This window comes from Lissotriton helveticus, chromosome 2_1 (genome assembly GCF_964261635.1).
Source record: "Lissotriton helveticus chromosome 2_1, aLisHel1.1, whole genome shotgun sequence".
Classification (NCBI taxonomy): Eukaryota; Metazoa; Chordata; class Amphibia; order Caudata; family Salamandridae; genus Lissotriton; species Lissotriton helveticus.
In genome coordinates, this window is record NC_136059.1 from 325,680,246 (window position 1) to 325,704,760 (window position 24,515).

The 24,515-nt window shown below is 42.7% G+C and overlaps 1 protein-coding gene and 1 pseudogene across 2 annotated transcripts in view; one reads left to right on the forward strand and one right to left on the reverse strand.

The window, feature by feature from the left end:
* ADAMTS12 (ADAM metallopeptidase with thrombospondin type 1 motif 12) overlaps positions 1–24,515 on the reverse strand; it is a 2,873,463-nt gene that overhangs the window by 506,533 nt on the left and 2,342,415 nt on the right. The window lies entirely within an intron of this gene.
* On the forward strand, positions 20,375–20,635 carry LOC144819337 (small nuclear ribonucleoprotein F pseudogene; annotated as a pseudogene).

The window sequence follows — 24,515 nt, forward strand, 5'->3', positions numbered from 1 at the left end:
TCGTTCCTTCGGTTGGTTTCCGGGTGGGGTGGTGTACTCTTTTCCTTTGGATTCCCATGTTGGCTTACCTGCTCTTGGTCCTTCTCTTGTGTCTGGCGCTGAAGACATTTACATTTTCTGGGTGTCCCTCATATGTTTCTATTTATTTTCTATGCCCTGCTTTGCTTGCAAAGACTTTGACTTTGTTGGTCTCTCATTGTCTGGAGGAGACGGGCTCTCACCATCTTTCTCTCTGTCATTGGTCCCATTGGTTTTGCTCGGTCTTTCCTTTTTTTTCACTGGAATCCCTGTTCAAGCAATTGTTTCCTGTGTAGCTTTTCTGGGTGCTTCCTTTCTGGGCATTTACTTTGCTGCAGTTTTGGCTTTTGTTCACTGTTTCATGACCCATGACTGTTTTCCCTTGTGAGGCAATTGGGTGCTGCTTTTGGGTCTGCTGTTTTGGGATCTGTGGGTCCTATAGCAGTATCTTGTGTTCAGATCATTGCTTTGCATAAGTATTTTTTGCTTCTCTTGTGTTGTCTTTGTCAAAATCAGTTTTTGGCTTAGGTACTTAGTTATACGTAAGGACTGTGAGAGGAATTTGGACAAGGAGGTAATACCCTGTAACTTACTGGTAATTTTCATTACTCAGAGTCCATGTCTTCTTCGGCACAGTCCTGAGTTACCTCCCACCTCTCCTTATTGCTCAACTGATTTCTATTTAGGCTTCGCTATTTCAGGAAGTCCTTCCCAGGACGTGATGTATTTGTACCCTTTGGTATGGGGGCCATCTTTGATTGGGAAGGAAAAGTCAAGGTTGGAAACTAGGTTCTGCATGAATGGAGATAGATTTATATGTAAGGACTGTGACAAGGAAGACATGGACTCTGAGTAATACAAATTACTGGTAAGTAACCCGGTTTTTGGCATCAACGAAGAAGTGAGTTCTCCTCAGGAAAAAAAATACCTTTGTGCATTTGCACAGAAGGCTCAATTTTTTCCTTTTTTAAAATGTACACTATGTAGATTACTGCACATAGGATAAAAATAGCCCCTATAGTTTGCACAGTGTTCTAGTCATAATTATGGGCATTTCTGTGAATTAAAAAAAGTATACGTCATTCAGGCTGAGATGTAAATCTCCATCCATACAGGCACATTGTGTTCCTGCTACTGTTCTTTTGTGTTAGTACAGGGACCCTCAAAGTATGGCCTGGGGCCGTACGCGGCCCTCCTGACCTTTCCCTAGTCAGTAGCAGCACCAGGCTGCTCTTTACTCGACTTAGCACTAACATAAAAAATATATTAAATAAGCAGCGAGGTATTTATATAAAGGTCAACTGAAGTTAAAGAAAGAAAGTAACTACGGAGTCTTGCACCATTTAAATTTAGGAACACCTTCACTTTTAAAGACATCTTGCAGCAAAAGTGTAAAAATATGACAAAGTGCATAACTGTTTTACCTTAGTACATCATATTATTTAAAAAGTATTTTTTTAGAAACATTAATTTCCCCCCATCCTGACAACAATGCCAATAGTGAACTAAGAGGCAAGGCAAGTGCTATGTGCACTCTTTGGGTGGTCTGAGTTCCCTTTATACATGAAGAACATTATAGTTTACTAAATCGAACACAGGAGGTGGTTTTGGACAGACCAGATCACGAGGTCACATATTTTGAGGTCCTCTTATATGTGATAATGAAAAGAAAGGAGGGAAAATGAAATATAACAATTGCCTAGGATCAAACAATTTGGTTAAGTGGGGAAGCTGGGATTAATCCTAGTCTTCCTGGTTTCACATTGTGTAATTCAGCCACAAGATGTATATGTTTGGCTTCTTCTAAACCCACATTATTGCCAACCACCTCCCAAAAAACTGCCAACCGCCACCAGGCTGCATCAAATCGTCCCTCGGTCACATCACAGACCAAACTTTTTGGCCCCTGGGAAAATGTTTGCAGGTGCTCATGTGTTAATATGTGCAGCATTGCCTTTTTTCTTCGTGCTTAGTGTGGCAGTTGACCCTGCTGTATGTTAAAGATGAATGCCCTTTTCTTTACATTGTACAAAAAGAAAGGGTGTTATGTATTTTCATTTTACGTCCTATGCCTGGTCTGCTTTTGCTGTGATGAGTTTGCCCCATGAAATGCATGATGTAGGAGAGTGTTAAAACCAGGGGTCTGTTGACGCTTCAAGTGGACATAGTTTGAGCAAGTGGCATCACCAATCCTGGTTGAAACATTTTTAATAATAGGTTAGAATATTAGAGCCAATACATCATCACATCAATTTTGTATGTTTTGTATGTAAAGAACTTAGAAATAGAAAACCAACAGTGTAACAATAAAGAAGCAAACCTAGGAAGAGTAGATCCACATCCCTGCTGATCAGTCATGCACCCTAATAGGAAAACCTGGGCACAAGAATGTCAACATATAGAATCAGCAATGTACAAAGCATAAAAATCTCACTGTCGCCACGAATCTTGTGTCTGGTTACCGAAGTAACATTCTGAGCTGAAGCTATGTGCAGTTCATCAAGTTTTTATTAATGTCATTCACAGCGATAAGAATGAGGGATGAGCAAAGGGAACACCCTTATATAATATACTGATCAATGATTTATAATGTCTGTCAACATTAAGTTGATTTTGGCTTAGAGCACTTCAACAGATCATATTTCTGACTTTGTTTGTCGTGTCCAGTATTGTTTGGTGGCTCCAATCTATTTCCATTTCGAGAAAGGTTTCACCAGTTTGAGAGACACAATCCATTAGTCACTCACAGTGCTGCTTCAGGTAGCACAACCTAAGGCCACTAAAGTGCCAAAACACCTTTACCATCAGTACCATGCATACAACCAACCCTTTGCTCGCAGAAGGGAGGAATTCAGGCATAAGTAGGCAGTCTTGTCTTTCTGGGGGCTACCTCTCTAAAGGCTAGGAACTGTTGACGATCAAACATAATGGGATGCCTATTGCAAAAGGCAAAATGCTGTGAGCCGTGGTCAGGTGATTTGTGGACTGGTGCAGAAAGCCTTGCCTTTGGCATACGTTTGGTGCACCTGCGGTGCGCCCTCTGAGGGCCAGTGATGGAAATCAGCTCTGATAGCCCTCACAGGATGGTGAAGAGGACAGGTAACCCTGTAGCAGAGAGGAGGATGGGGCAAGCCACCAGTCGGCAGGGCACCTAGTGTGATAGTAGGTGTCGGTGCAAAGCCCAACATCATAAGAATTAAATAAAAAAGACGAAAACAGACCCTATGGTCTGAATGAAATTACCCTGGGCGAAGGACTTCGCTACGCCCACAAAGTGGGCGTAGTGTTGCCTACTTTGCCCTTTGCAAAGTAGGCAAAGCAGGCAACACTACGCCCACTCTGTGGGCGTAGTGAAGTTGCCCGCCACCCGCCTCCCTCCCGCCCTTCCTAAATACTTAAATTAACTTTTAAATACTTAAATTAACTTTTAAAAATTATTAAAAACCACGTACTTTGTCTGCTGCGTCCCCGGGGCACCCTCTTGTAATCGCGCCGCCGACTCGGATACTAATGCGCATGAGCGGGCGGCCGCGCATGTGCATTAGTATCCGAGACGGCGGCACGATTACAAGAGGGAGCCCCGGGGGACGCAGCGTACAAGGTAAGGGGTTTTTAATCATTTTTAAAAGTTAATTTAAGTATTTAAAAGTTAATTTAAGTATTTAGGGAGGGTGGGAGGGAGGCGGGTGGCGCGTAGTGGGGCTACGCGAAGTGCGTGGGTGGGAGTAGTTTCTCGCCCACTTCACGTAGCTTCGCGTAGCCCCACTACGCCTACTACGCCCAGGGTTAAATGAAATAAGAAGCAATAAGAAGCAAGGACAAATAAAAGTAGATGCCACGAAATAAAGGGTTAGGTACAATAATACAAATAGTGAGATTACCTATGCAAAATATATTTATTATTGCAAAATAACAAAGCATGCTCCCAAAACTATTACAGGGAAATAAGAAACTGAACCAAAAAAGGGAAAATAAGTGGGTCAAGTTGTGTAAGCAGAATGAATGTTCCTTGAACATCCACAATGGCATTGGGCTCTAATTGACCTCAGATGATGTTGGCAAGGCTGGGAAGCTCTGAGACAGACAGGAGGGCAGGCACTGTCAACCGGCAACCTGTATGACAACACAAATCCCCATGCCAGCTGAAATAAATAACAGAGGCCAACACAAAGACAAGCGTCTTCCACGCTGGTAATCAGCTACTGGGAACTATGAAGCAAAGTTAAATAAAAGTAAAAAACAAGACTGAGGATTGATTTATATGGTTCACCTGAAGTATTTGTTAGAGAGAGCTGAGAATATTAGAAGTGCAACATATGCTACCTTGCTTAGTGTGTTCAGGGAAGCTCTGAGGACCCATGTGCCAAGATTGAAAGTAGCATAATATTCCACAGGTGAGGATCTCGGTTTTTCAACATTGTGTTCCAAGTGGAGTTAGAGGTGGGATGTCCAATAGTCTGCCTTACGCAGATACGGTTCCAGAGTGGATGTGGCTAGGTCAGTATGCTTTTCAATTTTAAAGATAATCTATGTGTAATTTTTATAGCAATAAGATGCCTGAATCTCTGCAACATAAACACAATGATAAAGAAGGTTAATGTCTGATTGCAGGGTATGGGTACAGTGCCTTATATTCTAGTTGTCACCTGTTGAAGTGGTCATCACAACTGACAATAAGGATTATTCACTGTTGTCTCCAGTGCTTGAAAAGAGTTTGATGGTTCGATAAGATGTGCCCTTCAACAAAGGCAAAAAGATACTTTAAAGATCCTGTCTCGATCAACCTGCTCAAGAAGCATTCATTGGTAATTGCTTTTAAATTGCTTGGTCTTATGGATCTAGACCTTGTTTTGTTAGTACAGTTTTAATGTAGGAGGCCCTGAGGTCATTTAGGTATGATTGTGGAGTTTTGTTGAGAAGAGAAGTTAGATAGTTAGAGGAGCTCTTTGTTCAGAGATAAAAGTTCAGGTAGGAGACTTTGATTACAGGTATTGGTTAGATCGCGAGTTTCATATTTTTTTACTCTAATATATGGAGTTGTGATTGATTTGATAGGGTCACATTCCAAACCATCCAGAAATTCCACCCTTAAGATCACCACACATCTTCCAACTTATAATATGTGAACAATAGTTACATAACATACAAGCACATATCATCAAGTATATCTAAACATTTGTACTAGAAAGAAAAACACTCTAAGTACCTATAAATAGCACAATCAACAAATTATACTCCAGATAGATCATCATCCCAGTTCATGACCAACATTTTACTACCTTTATCTTCCTACTTTCATATATCTCCCATATTCCACGTTGTTCCATCTTCAAAAATGACCACAATCCTTTTGGTTTCCCTAACCTTACAGGTATCTGAATATTTACTATCTCTGTGGTGTACAAAAACTCATTTTATCACTACAGCCCAATCTCCTTTTTAAACATGACATTCCTCCACATTTCCTCCTGTTGTAATGCTGTACATTTTCCCCTTGTGACTCCTCAACTTCTTTCCTTACCTGTTCATGATCAATCCTCACATCAAATCTTACACTCAACCATATGAGACATTCCTTCCTGCCTGGTTCCCCTCCCTTCGAGGATACAAAAGGTGACAACCTTGTCACAGCATTAGGAGTTGTCCTATGTGCCCAAATCAATACTCTCAATTCTCTTCTCCGCGGAAGACGGTTAGCCAAAGACAACTGAATATTCTCCATTATCAACCGATTCACTATTTCTACCAATCCATTAGCCTGTGGTATAAAAAGAGCTGCCCTTTATTGAGCAATTTCCATCCCAGCTAAATAACGAGTAATTCCTCTGGAAATGAATTGCACTCCATTGTCCGATACAAAGGTTTTGGTTATTCCTCCTTCCATGAATGTCTCCTCTAGAAAATCACTTACTCCAGCAGTATTCACCCATAGTTTATACCGCAAATCACTTAGTATGATAATCTATTAATACCAGGATATACCTACTACTGAAACACAACTTTGCTATACGTCCTGGAAAATCAATGCAAACACAAGGAGATGATAGACTAAGCTCCGAAACCAGGCTCGCAACGACCATAGGTCCGAAAGGGCATCAGCACCCCGTTGTGTGTATCAGCCCAGCCTGCTGCAGCTCGAAGGGCTGTGGGCTCGGCTGGTCAGTGTCTGGAGTCTTATCTCCGGCACACCCAAGTTTTTCACAATACTTTAAAGACCATTTGCATATTTACATAATTTTATAAACTGTTTAATAAGGCTTTCTTTTTTTCTGGTTCCAGTATCCCCTTGGCCCACACTCTGCCTATTCCTTACATTTGTGTTTAATTTTACTGCTGCAGTGTGAGAATGCATTTCATGAAAAGGAATATGAAGTAGGGTTGCACAAAGAAAAATACCAGCCATTGTTGTTTAAAGAGCCTGCAAAGGCATTGTCTTGAGAATGATAGGGATATAATCAAAATAGTATGTATTCATTTGTTATGTGACTTTTCTGTCTTTGTTTCCTTTAATTATCAGTCATGGATCATTCAGGCAGCATAAGAACACAATTAAAATGAGATGGCAACCCTTATCACAAGACTGGAAGCTTGTTGCAGAATGAGCACAATACTTATTTAGAATATGGCACATTACAACGTAATGTAATAGATTGCGCGCCATTTCAACACGGTTGTTACAACAACCACATTGTTAGTACGCGATGTATTACATCGCAAGTCTTTACTTCCAGTAGGGGGCTCACTGGACTTAGGAATAGAATTGTTTACTATTCCTACTCCAGTTTGCGCAACAATAGGGATGGTGTTGGAATTCATTTCCAATACCTGAGCGCTCCCTACTGGAAGTCATTGTAATGACTTGCAATCTCATTACATCGCATACTAACAATGCGGTCATTGAAACAACTGTGTTGTAATAGCACGCAATGTAATGACAGCGATGTAAACTCTGTTTCCCACTTATTTCCTCCACCCTTGATCCCTGAACAGGGCCGGACTGGGAACGCAAACCGGCCTTGGCAATGGAATGGCCGCTGGGGTACAGGGGGCTGATATTGCAGCACTGCTGCAAAACCGGCCCCCACCGATCCAAAACTGGCCCCCGATCCTTCTGGCCCACTGAGAAAATGCACGATGCCCACTATGGCCAGTCCGGCTATGAAAAATGCCATAATAGCAATAGTTTAACTTGTATCTGAAACCCCACGCCAGCCCTCAATAACATGCTGAGTTACTTCAAGTGTGTGGGAATGCTCCCTGCATTCAGGCAACTCACTCATTCTCGCTCTTCACTTTCACACTCACCCTGCACTCACAGTGATCACAATGCACTTGCATTGATCACCATGCACTCACACTATCCACCCTGCACTCACAGCGATCATAATGCACTCACGCTGCACTTACACCATTCACCCTGTACTCAGAGTGACCACACTGCACTTATGCAACTTACACTGTACTCCCTCCATTCACCCTGCAGTCACATGAGCACACCTCTCACTCTGCACTCACAGTGATCACTCTACACTCACAATGCACTTGCGCTGTTCACCCTGTACCTCACCCTGCAGTAACACGAACACAATACTCACCCTGCACTCATTACACTTACTCACCTGTCCCCCTTACTGGTCACTCTGCAATCTCACTCAAACAAGCTCATCACTCACCATAAATTCATTCGTCCCACTCTGCACTTACATCCACATCCAAATTCATATGGTCACCTCACTCACCCTGCAGTCACTCCTCTTACCCTACTCTCACACTGTTCATCGCTCACCGTGCACTCACATGGGCACTCCTGTCACCCACACAGTGCAGAGGGTACCATGAAGATGACAGAACTGAGTTGGGTAAACTATGAGTAGCCCTATAAAAAAATGAAATGTTTGTCAGAAAGGGGCTACAGAGAGATGAGGTGCATTGTTGGCGAGTAGAAAGGAGAGAATTTATGGAAAAGGAGGAAATGTGGGAGGGGTGCCAAAAAGACTGTTGCACCATGCAACCAGTGCTAGGGCCTGCACTGGCTGGGAGTCTTAGCCCCCCTGAAGTTCAGGTCTAGTTGCACCCCTGGCTGAAATTTTTAGACACTCGCCCCCAGTCACAGATCAGGGTTGAATCCATGATTGTTCTTTAATTCTTTAGCTCACTTCGCCACCCCAGTTCAGAACCAGCTAACTGCAAATCAGTCTTGACCCTGTGCCTCATAGGAACAGTCCAGCCGAACTGCCAAGCCAGGTCTTCCCTGGACTTGAAATAATCATCCAAGGATCAGTTCCATCATCTCCTTGTGTTTGCTTTGTTTACCCTAAGTTTGCAGGGTATGCCCAGACGTGAGTTCCATGCTCACTTTACCACTAGATTCACACTAGCCTGGCTAATGAGGGGTGTTACCCCGAAACTGGTCCCAGAATGCTTGTTTCTGATATAATGAAGAAGAATAGCTTGTCGCCTTAGAGGTCCATATCCATCTCCTCCAATAGCTATCATATAAGTAATAAACAATTTCCTCCATTGTTTCAATATAATAAACTAAAATATAAATGTAAAATAATAATTTAATATAATAAACTAAGATAACAAACTATAATAAGAATCTAAAGCAAAAAAAACCTTCCTCTGTTGTCTATTTTTCCTGTCTACAACAAGAAGTCCTCTTAGCCTGCATGTAATGGATCTCAGACTCAGTAACTTACGGGGTTATGCCTCCCGTCCACACACCAAGTGGCCAGATCAGGTCAGTGCTGCGTTACAGGTCCAGACATGCATACAAATATACCAACAACACTGTGCACAAGATACAACACATAAAGAAAATATGTGTGAAAGCAAGGAAAGCACCTCACGGACGTAACACCCGAGGGGGTTCCCGGTTTATGAATGACCGGTATACCCACTTCTCATCATCGGTTGCTTTCCTTGCAGGGAGGATGAAAATGTGCAAAAGAAGATGTGCACAAAACAGGATAGAGAAACAGAAAAGGAGTGTACAGATACACTACCTAGTAGGAAGGAGATATGTGTTAAGAACTAGCAAGTACCTACACCCAACACCAACAGAACATAAAAATATAAAATAGTGAGGTTTGGCTGGCTGAATCAATTTTATTCTGGTGCTGCCAAACTGCACTGTTTATAAAAAATGGTTAAATTGATACCATTTGATGTTGTAATTGGACCAACATGTTTCATTGCCTTGTCATTGGCAATTTCATCAGGGCAAATGGTTGGGTCTCTTATTCTTAATCCTCCATTTGGAAACCTGTGCACATACATACATAAAAACAGCAGAACACAGCTGTGGTAAGGTGATGAACCAATGGGAGTCTAAACATATCTCACACTCATGCCCTTGGCTATTACCTTATGCTCGCAAACACTGGGTATACCGGCGAGCATCAACTAGGACGGCGTGTCAGCTGATCACGAATCCGTCTTGGAGACTCCTCAAGGTGAGTCACCTGAATAGAGAGACATAATACACCCGTTTCATGTATCTCAGAATACTCGATCTCATTCATAACTCACATGTTGCTGCTTGGGCAAAGAAATTGCCTATAATGCACCAACACATAGACCATCGGTAACGACTGTTATAAGTCGGTTTTGTAAATGCCACAACCATTGTCATGTCGGTAAGTGGTAGTGCTGCATAAAAATTGTGTCGCCATGTAGGTTGTTGACTCCCTCCCCCCAGAAGTTGCACGGAGCTTCCGCTCACCTTTTATACTCACTCAGTATGCGGGGAGAGCAAAGACATAGCCCGCTCGAGCGAAGTGCCCAGGGGGTGCGTGCCTACCAGAGTTGTAATGGACGCAAATGGACCGGGACGGGGAGCCAACGCTCCTCGCTTCAACATACCACTGCCGAGTCCCTCCGGCGCTTCCGACGTCTCACAATCCAAGCCTGGATTGGGACGCGGAAGTAACCCAGGGGGGACTCCGCCCCTCGCGCAACGTGGCGGCCATCTTGAGTAAGGGGTGAAGTCAGAGTCAAGAATGACCTGACTTCATTCGTGTCGAATGCTAAGAATCAAGGCGACCCACTTCAAAGATCTAAATCAGAGATCTAACACTGTTTGTTCTTACAGAGTGGAATTTAATAAACCGTTCTGTGGACGACTTATTGTGAACAAGCCAATCGAGTATGCCGGTGCCGGTCACAGACAGAGCCCACCGGCAAATAGACATTCAAGGGACAGGGGCCATCAGGGGTCACAGCACATGCTAATGCCCGGCAGAATAATAAAGTGTCACGTTCTAACTACCGTGCAGCCACCCCATTCCATTGATGATTTATAGAGAAACAATATATAGAGGCCATGCAGAGTTTGAGCTGCTACCAGGATGGAATAGTTGTATAAGACAGGCCTGCAATATATCTACCGCCTGCTCACTTTATTCCATTCGATAGAGTCATTAAGACCCTCTTTGTCAGCCTTCTCAGAATAAATCCAGCGTGCTTCTTTTTTGGCAAGTATTGCGTCTAGGTTATGTGTGTTACCCATCACCTTCTCTAGTACTGTCCACTGCAAATCACTAGGCCCGTGGTTTCTTTCTGTGAAATGTTGGACTAGACGTGTTGTGAGTTTTCTAGCTCGGATGGTACTAAGGTGCTCCTGAATGCGCACTTTCACTTTACGTGTTGTGAGGCCTATGTAATGTAACCCGCACGTACAGGTAATCCTATAGATAACGTGTGTGGTGTTACAATTACTGAATTTGGTCAGATACCACGTCTTGCCATTGTGTAGTGTAACTTCTTTGGTTGCAGTGGTCAGTGGGCATACAGAGCAGCCACCACAGGGGTAGTGACCCGCCGGGATAAAATTGGTCTGAGGGTTACTCATCGTCGTCCTTGTATGTACCAACTTGTCGCGCAGGTTCGCTGCCCTTTTAAATGCAAAGCGCGGGACTGGCATCTTATCATTAGGAGTGTCCAGTAGATTCCAGTTTTTCCGGATGATTTGTCTGATCTTGGTGGAAAGTGGGTCAAACGTGGTCACCACAGGTAAACAAGGTTGATTGGATTTTACATTGCGTTCAAGAAGGGCATCACGGGGGGTGTTGAGGGCTCTTTTTCTTGCGTGTTTGATGACTCTATTGGGGTATTGTCTTTGTTTTAGTCTTTCGACCAGACCAGAGGACTGGTCTACATACGCCTCGGTGGAGGAGCAGTTTCTGCGGTACCGGAGAAACTGACCCACCGGCAGATTGTCCCTCAGTGCACGTGGATGGAAAGAGTGGTAGTGAAGAAGAGAGTTTCGATCCGTGTCTTTCTGATGGACAGTAGTGGCCAACTTTTTATTCTGCACTGATATATCCACATCAAGATATACCGCTTTGCTGTTACTGATTGACCACGTGAAGCGGAGGCTTTCATCGGCTTGATTCAACCAGTCAAGAAATAGACGTAATCGGTCCTCTGTACCTGTCCAGATACAGAGGACGTCATCTATATATCGTTTCCATTCCTGGATGTTTCTTAGGAATGGATTAGAGGGGTGGTAAATCACACTCTCCTCGAACTGGCCTACATAAATGCAGGCCAGGCTCGGAGCAAAAAGCCGAAAGGCGAGTACTAAACAAAGGACTTGGCTTCGTGCCTACACCTCAGCATGACTCATTCCTTTGCAGAACTGAGTTATCTGAAATGATGCGGAAAATCAAACTGCACAAATTTTTCACAAATTTTTCCATGATAAAGAGAAGACCCCGATGTCATTGTTTGACACCAATCTACACCGGCCATCGATGTTCTGCCCCCCCACTTCGGCTGTAGGTCCTGAAGTTGCGGTGTTCGAGCAACGAGTGCTACATGAAGTGGAGATCCTGGAACAACAAACTCATTTCCATCAGGGCCACAATATGACCAGAGAGGATTGGCAAGCCGTTAAATCATTGCAACTGAATCCTGCGATTACCATCAAGCCAGCGGACAAGGGCGGGGCAGTGGTCGTGCTCAACACCGCTGACTACGAGACGGAGGTACTTAGACTTCTATCCGTCCGTACCAACTACAGCCCTATTATGCGTGACCCCTCCCCGGAACTCGCCGGCACCATCAAAAATCTAGTGGCAGATGCGGTCTCAAAGAAATGGGTTACCACCAAGGAAGCGGACTTCATTATCAATACAAACCCCGCGTCCCGGTATTTTACATCTTGCCGAAAATTCACAAGCCACAGCGCCCCCCACCAGGACGTCCAATCGTATCTGGCATACAATCCATCCTCGAACCCTTGTCTCAATTCTCGGATTTCTTTCTCAGAGAAGCAGTCATCACTCAGAAATCATACGTGCAGGACACCACAGATATCCTAAACATCTTGAAAGATAAGACCTTTGATCCCGTGAACCAGTTCCTGGTCACGATCGATATCGAATCATTGTACACCAGCATCCCCCAGGGCGCGACGCTGGTGGCAGCAGCTCGTGCCCTGGAGGCGATGGAGTGGTTCTATGACACGCCTGTGTCTTTTGTCCTCCAATGTATAGAGTTAGCTCTCACGAGGAACTTTTTTGAGTACAAGGGACAATTGTACCTACAGACGTCTGGGACATCTATGGGGGCTACATTTGCTCCAAGCCTGGCCTGCATTTATGTAGGCCAGTTCGAGGAGAGTGTGATTTACCACCCCTCTAATCCATTCCTAAGAAACACCCAGGAATGGAAACGATATATAGATGACGTCCTCTGTATCTGGACAGGTACAGAGGACCGATTACGTCTATTTCTTGACTGGTTGAATCAAGCCGATGAAAGCCTCCGCTTCACGTGGTCAATCAGTAACAGCAAAGCGGTATATCTTGATGTGGATATATCAGTGCAGAATAAAAAGTTGGCCACTACTGTCCATCAGAAAGACACGGATCGAAACTCTCTTCTTCACTACCACTCTTTCCATCCACGTGCACTGAGGGACAATCTGCCGGTGGGTCAGTTTCTCCGGTACCGCAGAAACTGCTCCTCCACCGAGGCGTATGTAGACCAGTCCTCTGGTCTGGTCGAAAGACTAAAACAAAGACAATACCCCAATAGAGTCATCAAACACGCAAGAAAAAGAGCCCTCAACACCCCCCGTGATGCCCTTCTTGAACGCAATGTAAAATCCAATCAACCTTGTTTACCTGTGGTGACCACGTTTGACCCACTTTCCACCAAGATCAGACAAATCATCCGGAAAAACTGGAATCTACTGGACACTCCTAATGATAAGATGCCAGTCCCGCGCTTTGCATTTAAAAGGGCAGCGAACCTGCGCGACAAGTTGGTACATACAAGGACGACGATGAGTAACCCTCAGACCAATTCTATCCCGGCGGGTCACTACCCCTGTGGTGGCTGCTCTGTATGCCCACTGACCACTGCAACCAAAGAAGTTACACTACACAATGGCAAGACGTGGTATCTGACCAAATTCAGTAATTGTAACACCACACACGTTATCTATAGGATTACCTGTACGTGCGGGTTACATTACATAGGCCTCACAACACGTAAAGTGAAAGTGCGCATTCAGGAGCACCTTAGTACCATCCGAGCTAGAAAACTCACAACACGTCTAGTCCAACATTTCACAGAAAGAAACCACGGGCCTAGTGATTTGCAGTGGACAGTACTAGAGAAGGTGATGGGTAACACACATAACCTAGACGCAATACTTGCCAAAAAAGAAGCACGCTGGATTTATTCTGAGAAGGCTGACAAAGAGGGTCTTAATGACTCTATCGAATGGAATAAAGTGAGCAGGCGGTAGATATATTGCAGGCCTGTCTTATACAACTATTCCATCCTGGTAGCAGCTCAAACTCTGCATGGCCTCTATATGTTGTTTCTCTATAAATCATCAATGGAATGGGGTGGCTGCACGGTAGTTAGAACGTGACACTTTATTATTCTGCCGGGCATTAGCATGTGCTGTGACCCCTGATGGCCCCTGTCCCTTGAATGTCTATTTGCCGGTGGGCTCTGTCTGTGACCGGCACCGGCATACTCGATTGGCTTGTTCACAATAAGTCGTCCACAGAACGGTTTATTAAATTCCACTCTGTAAGAACAAACAGTGTTAGATCTCTGATTTAGATCTTTGAAGTGGGTCGCCTTGATTCTTAGCATTCGACACGAATGAAGTCAGGTCATTCTTGACTCTGACTTCACCCCTTACTCAAGATGGCCGCCACGTTGCGCGAGGGGCGGAGTCCCCCCTGGGTTACTTCCGCGTCCCAATCCAGGCTTGGATTGTGAGACGTCGGAAGCGCCGGAGGGACTCGGTAGTGGTATGTTGAAGCGAGGAGCGTTGGCTCCCCGTCCCGGTCCATTTGCGTCCATTACAACTCTGGTAGGCACGCACCCCCTGGGCACTTCGCTCGAGCGGGCTATGTCTTTGCTCTCCCCGCATACTGAGTGAGTATAAAAGGTGAGCGGAAGCTCCGTGCAACTTCTGGGGGGAGGGAGTCAACAACCTACATGGCGACACAATTTTTATGCAGCACTACCACTTACCGACCTGACAATGGTTGTGGCATTTACAAAACCGACTTATAACAGTCGTTACCGATGGTCTATGTGTTGGTGCATTATAGGCAATTTCTTTGCCCAAGCAGCAACATGTGAGTTATGAATGAGATCGAGTATTCTGAGATACATGAAACGGGTGTATTATCTCTCTCTATTCAGGTGACTCACCTTGAGGAGTCTCCAAGACGGATTCGTGATCAGCTGACACGCCGTCCTAGTTGATGCTCGCCGGTATACCCAGTGTTTGCGAGCATAAGGTAATAGCCAAGGGCATGAGTGTGAGATATGTTTAGACTCCCATTGGTTCATCACCTTACCACAGCTGTGTTCTGTTGTTTTTATGAATGTATGTGCACAGGTTTCCAAATGGAGGATTAAGAATAAGAGACCCAACCATTTGCCCTGATGAAATTGCCAATGACAAGGCAATGAAACATGTTGGTCCAATTACAACATCAAATGGTATCAATTTAACCATTTTTTATAAACAGTGCAGTTTGGCAGCACCAGAATAAAATTGATTCAGCCAGCCAAACCTCACTATTTTATATTTTTATGTTCTGTTGGTGTTGGGTGTAGGTACTTGCTAGTTCTGAACACATATCTCCTTCCTACTAGGTAGTGTATCTGTACACTCCTTTTCTGTTTCTCTATCCTGTTTTGTGCACATCTTCTTTTGCACATTTTCATCCTCCCTGCAAGGAAAGCAACCGATGATGAGAAGTGGGTATACCGGTCATTCATAAACCGGGAACCCCCTCGGGTGTTACGTCCGTGAGGTGCTTTTCTTGCTTTCACACATATTTTCTTTATGTGTTGTATCTTGTGCACAGTGTTGTTGGTATATTTGTATGCATGTCTGGACCTGTAATGCAGCACTGACCTGATCTGGCCACTTGGTGTGTGGACGGGAGGCATAACCCCGTAAGTTACTGAGTCTGAGATCCATTACATGCAGGCTAAGAGGGCTTCTTGTTGTAGACTTGTTGAGTGGGGGACTGCCCTAGATAGCCTTTTTTTCCCCTTATATCCCTTTTTGATTAACAGTCTATTTTTCCTGTGCAAGTTGTATATTTCTTTGCAGACAAAGCCTTGATTTTTCTACCCTTCCCACGCTCCTCATAAGCATAGTCCTTTTTCTACTTCCACAACATGAATAGCGCTTTTGATACAGTAAAATATAAATTTAAAATAATAATCTAATATAATAAACTAAGATAACAAACTATAATAGGAATCTAAAGCAAAAAAAACTTCCTCTGTTGTCTATTTTTCCTGTGCAAGTTGTATATTTCTTTGCAGACAAAGCCTTGATTTTTCTTCCCTTCCCACGCACCTCCTAGGCATAGTCCTTTTTTTATTTCCACAACATCAATAGCGCTTGTGATATAGTGGTTCCTGTTTTGTTCACATGGCTGGAAAGTGCATATCAGATTATCATATGCTTCAATTTTCAATGTGTTGCCAGTTTTTTCAAAGCCTATAAAGTTGATACGGTTGTGCGCACACACCCACACAACCTCCAGTTTACACTTTTAACCCCTGTTAAAAAGTGTTTATGCGATAATGTTTCCTGAAGAACAGTGTAGGGCACTGTAGCCATTCTCTTACTGCTTGCAGCCTTTTCTTCACTTTTAGAGCTCACAGCTCCTTTCTTGCGTCAAGCTTGCAGCTTCCTATTGGCATTTCGAGCTTGCACTGCACTCGCACTCTGAGCTAATAATCCACTGCTCCTCGCTCACACTCCTGGCTTGCGGCCCCTCTCTCACGGCTCCTAATCCATGCTCTGAACTTGCGGCTCCTCTCTCACAGCTCCTATTCCACGCTCTGAGCTTGCGGCTCCTCCATTATGCTTTCTCTTGACCGCAGCTTCCAATCCTCAACAGTGACACTGACTTATAATTTAAGAAAGCTACACGTTAAACAAACACAAGACATTCAGCTTATAAGTTCACCTGTCTTAATGAAATTCAGAGTCCAGTTGGTGCATAGAGTTCACAGTTTCTTGCTTGTATTGTTTACTGAAGTTTCAATCCAGGGTGGAAGATGTTCAGTCTGTCCCCTGCACAAGTGTTTCCACTCATCGCCAATATAAAGATGAAGTTCACCCACCTACTAGATCCAAATTCTTCATTATCAAAAATTATCAATATCTCCAGCTGACGAATAGGCCCTTCCTTTTCCTGAATGTCACCCAGCCTTTCCATTCAATCCTGATGTCATCGGCCTCATCATCACATTTCCGCCCATTCAGAAAGTCCAAGCTTAAGATTACCACACTCTCCCACAAAAATGCTTAGTATAGCTACTAAAATTGTACATTCGATCACAACAGCTTTCATGATTTAGAGTTATCCATGGCTGAAATTTAGTTGCACAAGAAGGAACATACCAACTTGTGCAATCAAGGACATACAGACACTAAATACATATTATTCTAGTTTAAAAATGTGTGGCAGCAGGCAGATGTGATAGGTGGGCTACGTAGGGATGCTTTGTTATCCGAAGTGCAGTCATGCTGCTGCTTGAGGGCCTTAAAGACCAGTGCTTAGCTTGTAAAAGAAGGAGCGCTGGTGCCCAAAGCTCTGCTCGGAAGCTGACATTGCACCTTATGGAAAGACTGCTAACGCAGTGGGGTTTGCCAGATAGAATATTAAAACCAATCATGGAATTATACTCGGATACATGGATGCAGGTAGAAATAGCTGATGGGACAAGGCTCTCAAGAAAAATGTATACGAAGGAAGGACACAAGCAAGGGTGCATCCTAGCACCTTATTTATTTAATCTATTCCTGGCAGTTTTGTCACGAAGACTTGATAAAATCAACTCGCATCCTCCTCGTTTGGGAACTTAGTAGATTACTCATTTAGCGTATGCTGATGACATAGTCTTGGCAAGCCATAGAAGAATCGGCCTCCAAAGAGCAATAGATGAGCTAGGGAAGTTGCCAGGAAGAATTTGTTGGAAATAAACGCTGCAAAAACCAAGGCCATGATTACAAGTCGAACTATTCAAAAATTAACCTCATTTATATTTGGTAATTTGAATCTTGAAGTAGTGAGCAGCTACAAATACCTAGGAATATATCTGGATAAACGAACATTCCAAATACAAAATGAGGCCACACAAAAAAAGAGAAATTGAATTATATTTGCATTCTGCTCTATTTCAAAAAGATTAAAAGGTCCCTCCCTCACCCCATTACTATCCATCATGAAGGCAAAACTACTCCCACCCTTGCATATGGAAGCGAAGTCCAGTTTGGGAAAGATGCTGGGGTCTGGATAGACTCCAAATGCGAGCATACAAAAAAGATGTTTTACTTCCGCATAATGCCTCGCTGGCGCAGATTCGACTAGAATTTGGGTTACAACAGCAACAACTTCATAGAAGATATGCCACAATAAGAGCCTGGCATAAAATATGGTGTAATCGAGATAATGAAATCAATAATGCACTTTGGACTGCGTTACAAGATGATCCGCAGTCCGACTATTATGCATATCTTCAAACTTCACTACAGGTCACAAACATTGCAGATCTTTGGCAGAAGAACCTTCCTTATTCCACTTTCCAGCAAATCTTGAAGAAGGCAGCAAAGCAACACTCATTACTTGAGGACAAGCAAGGCCACCCTAAGCAGATGGGCACATGCATGGATGGTCTTGCAATTCTATGTAAAACTGCAACCTGTGGCATATTTGGATCAGCCATTTTTTTACCATCTAAAATCTAAATTTATAGCGATGCGCTTTGGTAAATTTCCATCAAATGCAGACCAGCCAAGTTGGAAATATCAGGACCCAAAATCTTGTCTCTGTGAAGCACCAACACAGGATTTTATTCAATTAGTCTGTATCTGCCCAGCGCTAGGCGAGGATCGCCGGAAATTGTTAAGGGGGCCACTCAATACAAGACGCATATGCTCTTGCAGAACTACAATATTAAAATGCCTAGATCCAGAAGATCCACAGCTTAACTGTTGTTTGATCAAACTCCTAATTAAACATGAGGAGGTATCAAATAAAGACTAGTGGCAAGGCTAAATGGTTACAAGATGTAACATTGGAGACTTTGCTAAGTGGACCACATTCTCTTGAGGAACTGATATATCAAAATGCTCCTGAGCAGCCTAGTCGACCCTTGATTAGCCTCAAAATCAAGTAAAATGAACATTCAAAACAAGGCTAGCGGCCTGGTAAAATGGTTGTTTGATGTAACACTTGAGATATTGTTTTTAATATTAGGTAATTTTATCAAATGTTTAGTTTACATTTCACAGGAAGAAGTGTAAATATGATAAGAAATAGTTTTATCTTTAGACAACACAAAAAAGTGATACACCTCGTTTTTCTTTTTTTATGGATATTTGTTTTAATGTTGCTATTGTTGTTGTTTTAATTAACTGAACAATAAACGTATGTTACTTATTGCATGACATTGCACCTTATGGTAAGACTGCATAGTCTGGAACCTACCTCATGACTCTTTAATCAACTATTAGACACTCCCTGCCCCTTTATCTAATTCCTGCAGATTCCTGCTTTCTCCCTTCTCGACAGTTTTCCACCTTTCTCTTTCTACTTTCCCCTTTGTTTGTTTTTCCCTCTCTTGCTCTCAGGAAATTTCAGATGAAGAAAAATAAGTGATGGTCCCCATAAATGAGTGCTGGTGGCCCCACTGGCATACACCAGCTCAAATTCGGAATTGTTAAGGATACTGCAGGGGGCCAAGTTGAGAGAAAGAGCTAAACCAATATTTTCTTGTTTGTGTTTTATTTTTCAAGTTTTGTTTAATGCAAACCAGCCCTATCTGCCCCTGCAGCACTGAAAATAAGTCATAAACACAGTCAGAAATCTGGGGGAAACTGTGCTCTGAGAAACTGAGTTATGAATCTAAACCAAACAATAATGGGAGGAGAGTGAAAATCAATAGCAATGCAGTAGAACAAAATATCCTTTTTTCTTGTTTAAACCTTTAAACCTGTGAAAATAAAGTTGAGAATAGCACGAAATGGCTGTGCTACTAGGATTGCTTGAGAAAAAAAAAAGAAAGATGGTAAATTAGTAAACTGCAGCTGTAATGCCCCCCAGGCAAATAACTTTGGGGTGGGGACAAAACTGAAACATTTTGGAATGAGTTACACTCATTAATTTGATTTGATGCCTAAGAAATAAATTGACTTATCATTCCAGGCCGCTTGCCGAAACTTGATAGTTTGAAAAAAAAGACCGGATTTAAATTCACCTTATCACCAGTTAACCCCTACCGCGCTACCGCGTTTTCCCGCTGTGCGCTGAAAAAAAAAATGGCTTGTTTATGACAAAGCCAGCTCGTCATCCGCGCAGCGCAGGTAACGCCCATGACGAGCTGGCTTTGTCATTAGCACTGAAGGGGTTAATCAATACATACATGAAGGAAAAATCTTGTTAGAATGGAAATAAATGTTGGTGATGAATAGCTAAGTCATATGTTATGTGTCCTTTAGCGATGGTACTGTGAAGATGTTAAAAGCCTATTTATTATGAAGGCAGGCATTCACATGTTTATGGAGGCTAGTAAGGCCTGCCTACATAAGGGTAATAAATGAGCTGTGATGCAGTTTGTTAGGTTTATGAAAGTGGAACATTTCTGGGTAATGAAAACCTAGAAAGAAATGACTTTTATAGACATGCATTTGTTGTGAGATTTTATAATGCTTATAGAAACATGTAAGAAACATGTAAGTAAAATTTTTCTTTCGCAGCACTCCAGCGGTGGCGCGTGATTTCTACGGCCCCGGGGAGGACATTTTTGTGTTTTCCCGGTGAGGAAAAATTAACCCAGCATGAGTTTACCACTGAACCCTAAGCCTTTCCTCAAAGGACTAACTGTCAAGCCAGTAATGGTCAAACCAAAATGGGGAATTGATTACAAAGGGTGGCTAGTATCTGTCGATGGATATATGAACATGCAGTTGGCAAACACAGAAGAATACATTGATGGGGCGTTATCTGGACATCTGGGTGAAGTCCTGATGAGGTGTAACAATGTCCTCTATATCAGGGGATTGGAAGAGGAGGAAGAACATAGAGAAATGAGAGAATAAAGTCTGAAGATGACTGTTAATCTTTAGTAGATGTATCATTTATGGTTCGCTGTCTGTATGAATGTAGAATTTTGGTTTATACAATAAAACTTTTTATTTTAAAAAATGAAAAAAAAACATGCAAGTACAAATACTGAAAGTTTAATAATTTTAAAAATGGAGTTGGACACAGGACCAATGTCTTAGTTACCATAAAAACAGGGCTTATGGTACCTTTGTATCATATTTTAATTGATTAAATTAGTTGTACATTCATAAGGTTTTTAGTACCTGCCATAAATTGAATATTATAAACGTGATGTGACATTGAGTGGGTATCTATGGGATATCACATCAAAGGGAGTGGGCGGATGTAGAAGAATAGGAAGGCAGTATGCAACCTTTTTATTATTTAGAGAGGTAATCAACAACTTATAACAAGGCAGAGATTGATAGTCCTTTTTAATGATACTATTCCTGAGTCAGTCCTGCTGCCACGCATAAACGTACAAGAAAGAGAAGGCCAGTTATGGGTTTGTTGTTGAAGTCATCATGGACAGCTACAGCTTAGTCAGGAAGTACCCTGACGTGACCAACCTTCAGGCATTTGGAAAATTCCCCCAGTGATAAACAGGTGGTGACCAATTAGAAGCCAATTTCATTTGAAGGAAAATGGGTGCAAGGAGCGGTGGAGTGTTTTTTAAATATTTAGTGGAACATTATGATCGCGGACGGACTTGAGTCCCTCCGCGACCATAGAGGAGGAGGGAACCTCCGCATGGCGGTCACATCCTGGCGGTCACATCCTCTATTTTTACTATTGCGGCGGGTGCAGCTTCAAGCTGCACCCGCCGCAATGGTAAAAATGCATACATTGCATTTGTATGCAGAAAGCAGCAGGCACCCTGCGGTGCCTGCCGATTTCTGCATACAAATGCAGGGGGGTACCATAGGTACCCCCCATGTGCACCCCCTACCCCCCCTTCACCCAGGGGGCCTGTAACGGGCCCCCGCAGTGAAGTTCCAAATGCTTTTCCACAGCGGAAAACCCGCCGCGGAAAAGCATTTTTTAAAGCCCATCCTAATATGACTGGCGGTGTCTGAGAGACACCGCCACCATATTAGAGCTTTTCCGCCGCGATTGTAAGCCAACCGCGGCGAAAAAGCTGCGGACGGAAACCAGGACCCACAGGCCATCCTAATGTGGCGGTGGGTCTTTGGTGGGTCCGCTGCGGTTTTTCCGCATCCTCCGGGCCGGCGGTGGCTTCCGCCGGCCCAGAGGATGTGGAAAAACCGCAATCGTAATAGGCCCCTTAGTGTGCACTTTGTCAAATGTCTGATATTTGATAATTCGCACAATTGGAGGCAGATTGGTGGATTGCCTGATGATGAAAGCTGCTTTGATATTTTTCAGGCTGAACCTTGCTGGGTGCTAATATAAGAGGGTTTAGCATTGTGAATGTTCTTTATGCAGGATGCTGAAAGATCTGAAATTGTTAGCAGGTAAACCATGAGATTTTGACATTTCATTTGCTGTAAATGTCGAATTGATGTTTTTTTCTATGACTTTATTGATCAAATTTGAAACGCTGCTGAAAATGCTGTATTTATTGAAAAATATTCTTGCTTATGTCCCTAAATATTTTTTACAAAGCACAACAAGAAGGCTAAGTTCCCTAACTTAGGGAAATCAAAAACATTCACATTTCAACATGCAGGACATGCTGGATGTAATGTAAATGTGGCATCTTTAGGCTTACATTTAAGCAATAATACATGGCCCTCTGAATGCAGTGCGCCCAATAGGTATTCAGCCACATCTTTTGAGTACAACTGAAAAATATTTTTCTTGTTGTAAAAAAATTTAATAGAATTGTCAATCATCAGTAATACTGGATGTGAGAAAGTCCCCTTTTTGTGTAGTCACCCCCATTTGTTTTGAACTGATGTAGCTGGTTTTTTTTTATTTGCAGACTCCAGTGCATGTGCTTTTACCTCTTTAACTTGGTTAAATTAACTAACCCCTAATTGGCTTATTTAATATTCTTATAATGTCATAGGCTCTGATTACAAATATAGGTGCTAAATAACATGGACTTCCCTGATACAATTTTCCAGGTATGATTTGCTGAAATTTAATGAAGGTTGAGTAATTTATTTTATCAGATAGTTATTGAATGTGTTAAATACCTAACATTTCACAATTCAAACCTGTGCATAAACAGGGGTGTATGGACACGATGGAATTAACAACCCAACTCATAATCAGGTCCATAGTTTATGGTCCAGAAAATGCACCTGATTACGCCAGGTCCTTATCTCATTTTGTCAAATTCTACCATTTATAAGGGTCTTCGGTCGACCGGACCTTTTTATCTGCTGAGAAGTGTAAAGGGGAGGAAACCAATATAATCACCACCATCAATGGGACTCATCAATTCGTACTCGAAAAGGAACACTTAACTCCGTCTTACAATTTAAGGGTTTCATTACGAAGCCAAAGAAAATAGAACATACCATCACCTCATAACGAGGTTGAACAATACATGGGCACTAACATGAAGTTCACTCTACGGACCAATCTAATTTGGTGCAACGTGAAAAGGATAATCCACTCCAAAAGGATTAAGCAAGCAACAAATGCTCCAATATCCAAATTAGTCTTCATCAGTTTACAGAAAAGAAAAATTAATTGGTTAATTCTGTCCCTACTCTAACACTAAGGTGACAACCTTACATAGCATCTTTCAGGCTAAATCGAAAAAAGTGTCATTCATCTCGTGAAGACTTCCTAAGAAGTACACTCACATTGGAAAGGGTCAGAAACCAGCTAAGTCGTCATCTTAAGAATCAATCCCTTCTCTTACCCTCCTAACGGCTCTCTACTCTCATCAACCCTCTCTGCCTCTTCTGGCTCACTTCCCCCGGGACACTGTCCCTAATACAAAATGAACAACTCAAAGAGCATGCCGGAAACACCTACTTTGGATGGACATCTTCGGCAGGTAATTTTCCACAACTTGCACAAGAACGTTTGAGATTTCGTTGGGTCCCAGGCTTCTCCAACAAGATTCCAATTATCAAATTCCACTGTAACATTGTAAGAGGTCTCCTCCATTTCTAACTTTTAAAACAAAGAGCTTCAGCCTAACTAACGAGGAAAATGTCCTTGCAATTGCAATGGAAAGCATGTGAACAAACCAACCTTGCACGTACAAATCTGCTGACTGCATCCAACTGAGAGCCTTCCCAAGGGAGAATACATTTCATGCCTTCTCGATTCTGCTAACATAAGAAACCACGAACCGGCCTTGCATGACAAAATGTAAATTTTCATTTCAGGCCTTTACTCATCCAAAACCTACACAATTAATAACGTTACAATTTTAAGCATTACATTGCTTACTTTAAGGCACATTTAGTCTTTTCTACATGTGCAGGCTTTTATATTGCACATTTAAATCTAATGCATTACAATACACTCAAATGATTCTCAAAGCACTTGCAATAAGTAGTTACATTTAAATGTAATTTACACTTTTCTACTAACACAAACTAATTTCCTAGCATTGCACATACATTGTTCATTATTATGTCAACATTTCCTAATGATTAGTGCTAAATTCAATCCAGAATATATATATATGGGTGCAGACTAACCGTGATTATGATATACCCCTACAAATTTCAGAATAAGATGACGCTCTAGCACACCTATGACATAGGCAGTTAAATGTCACCTATGGATTGCAACACTTATTGTGTCATCCACTACCGTGGCATGGAAAACCAAGCTTTTGGCCTACCATTGTAGTTTGACTGCTGGAGCTTCAACCTGCAACCAGACATGTCCAAATAATACTTTTGATAGGGGAAAAAATCTCCCTTTTAAACGTTAATC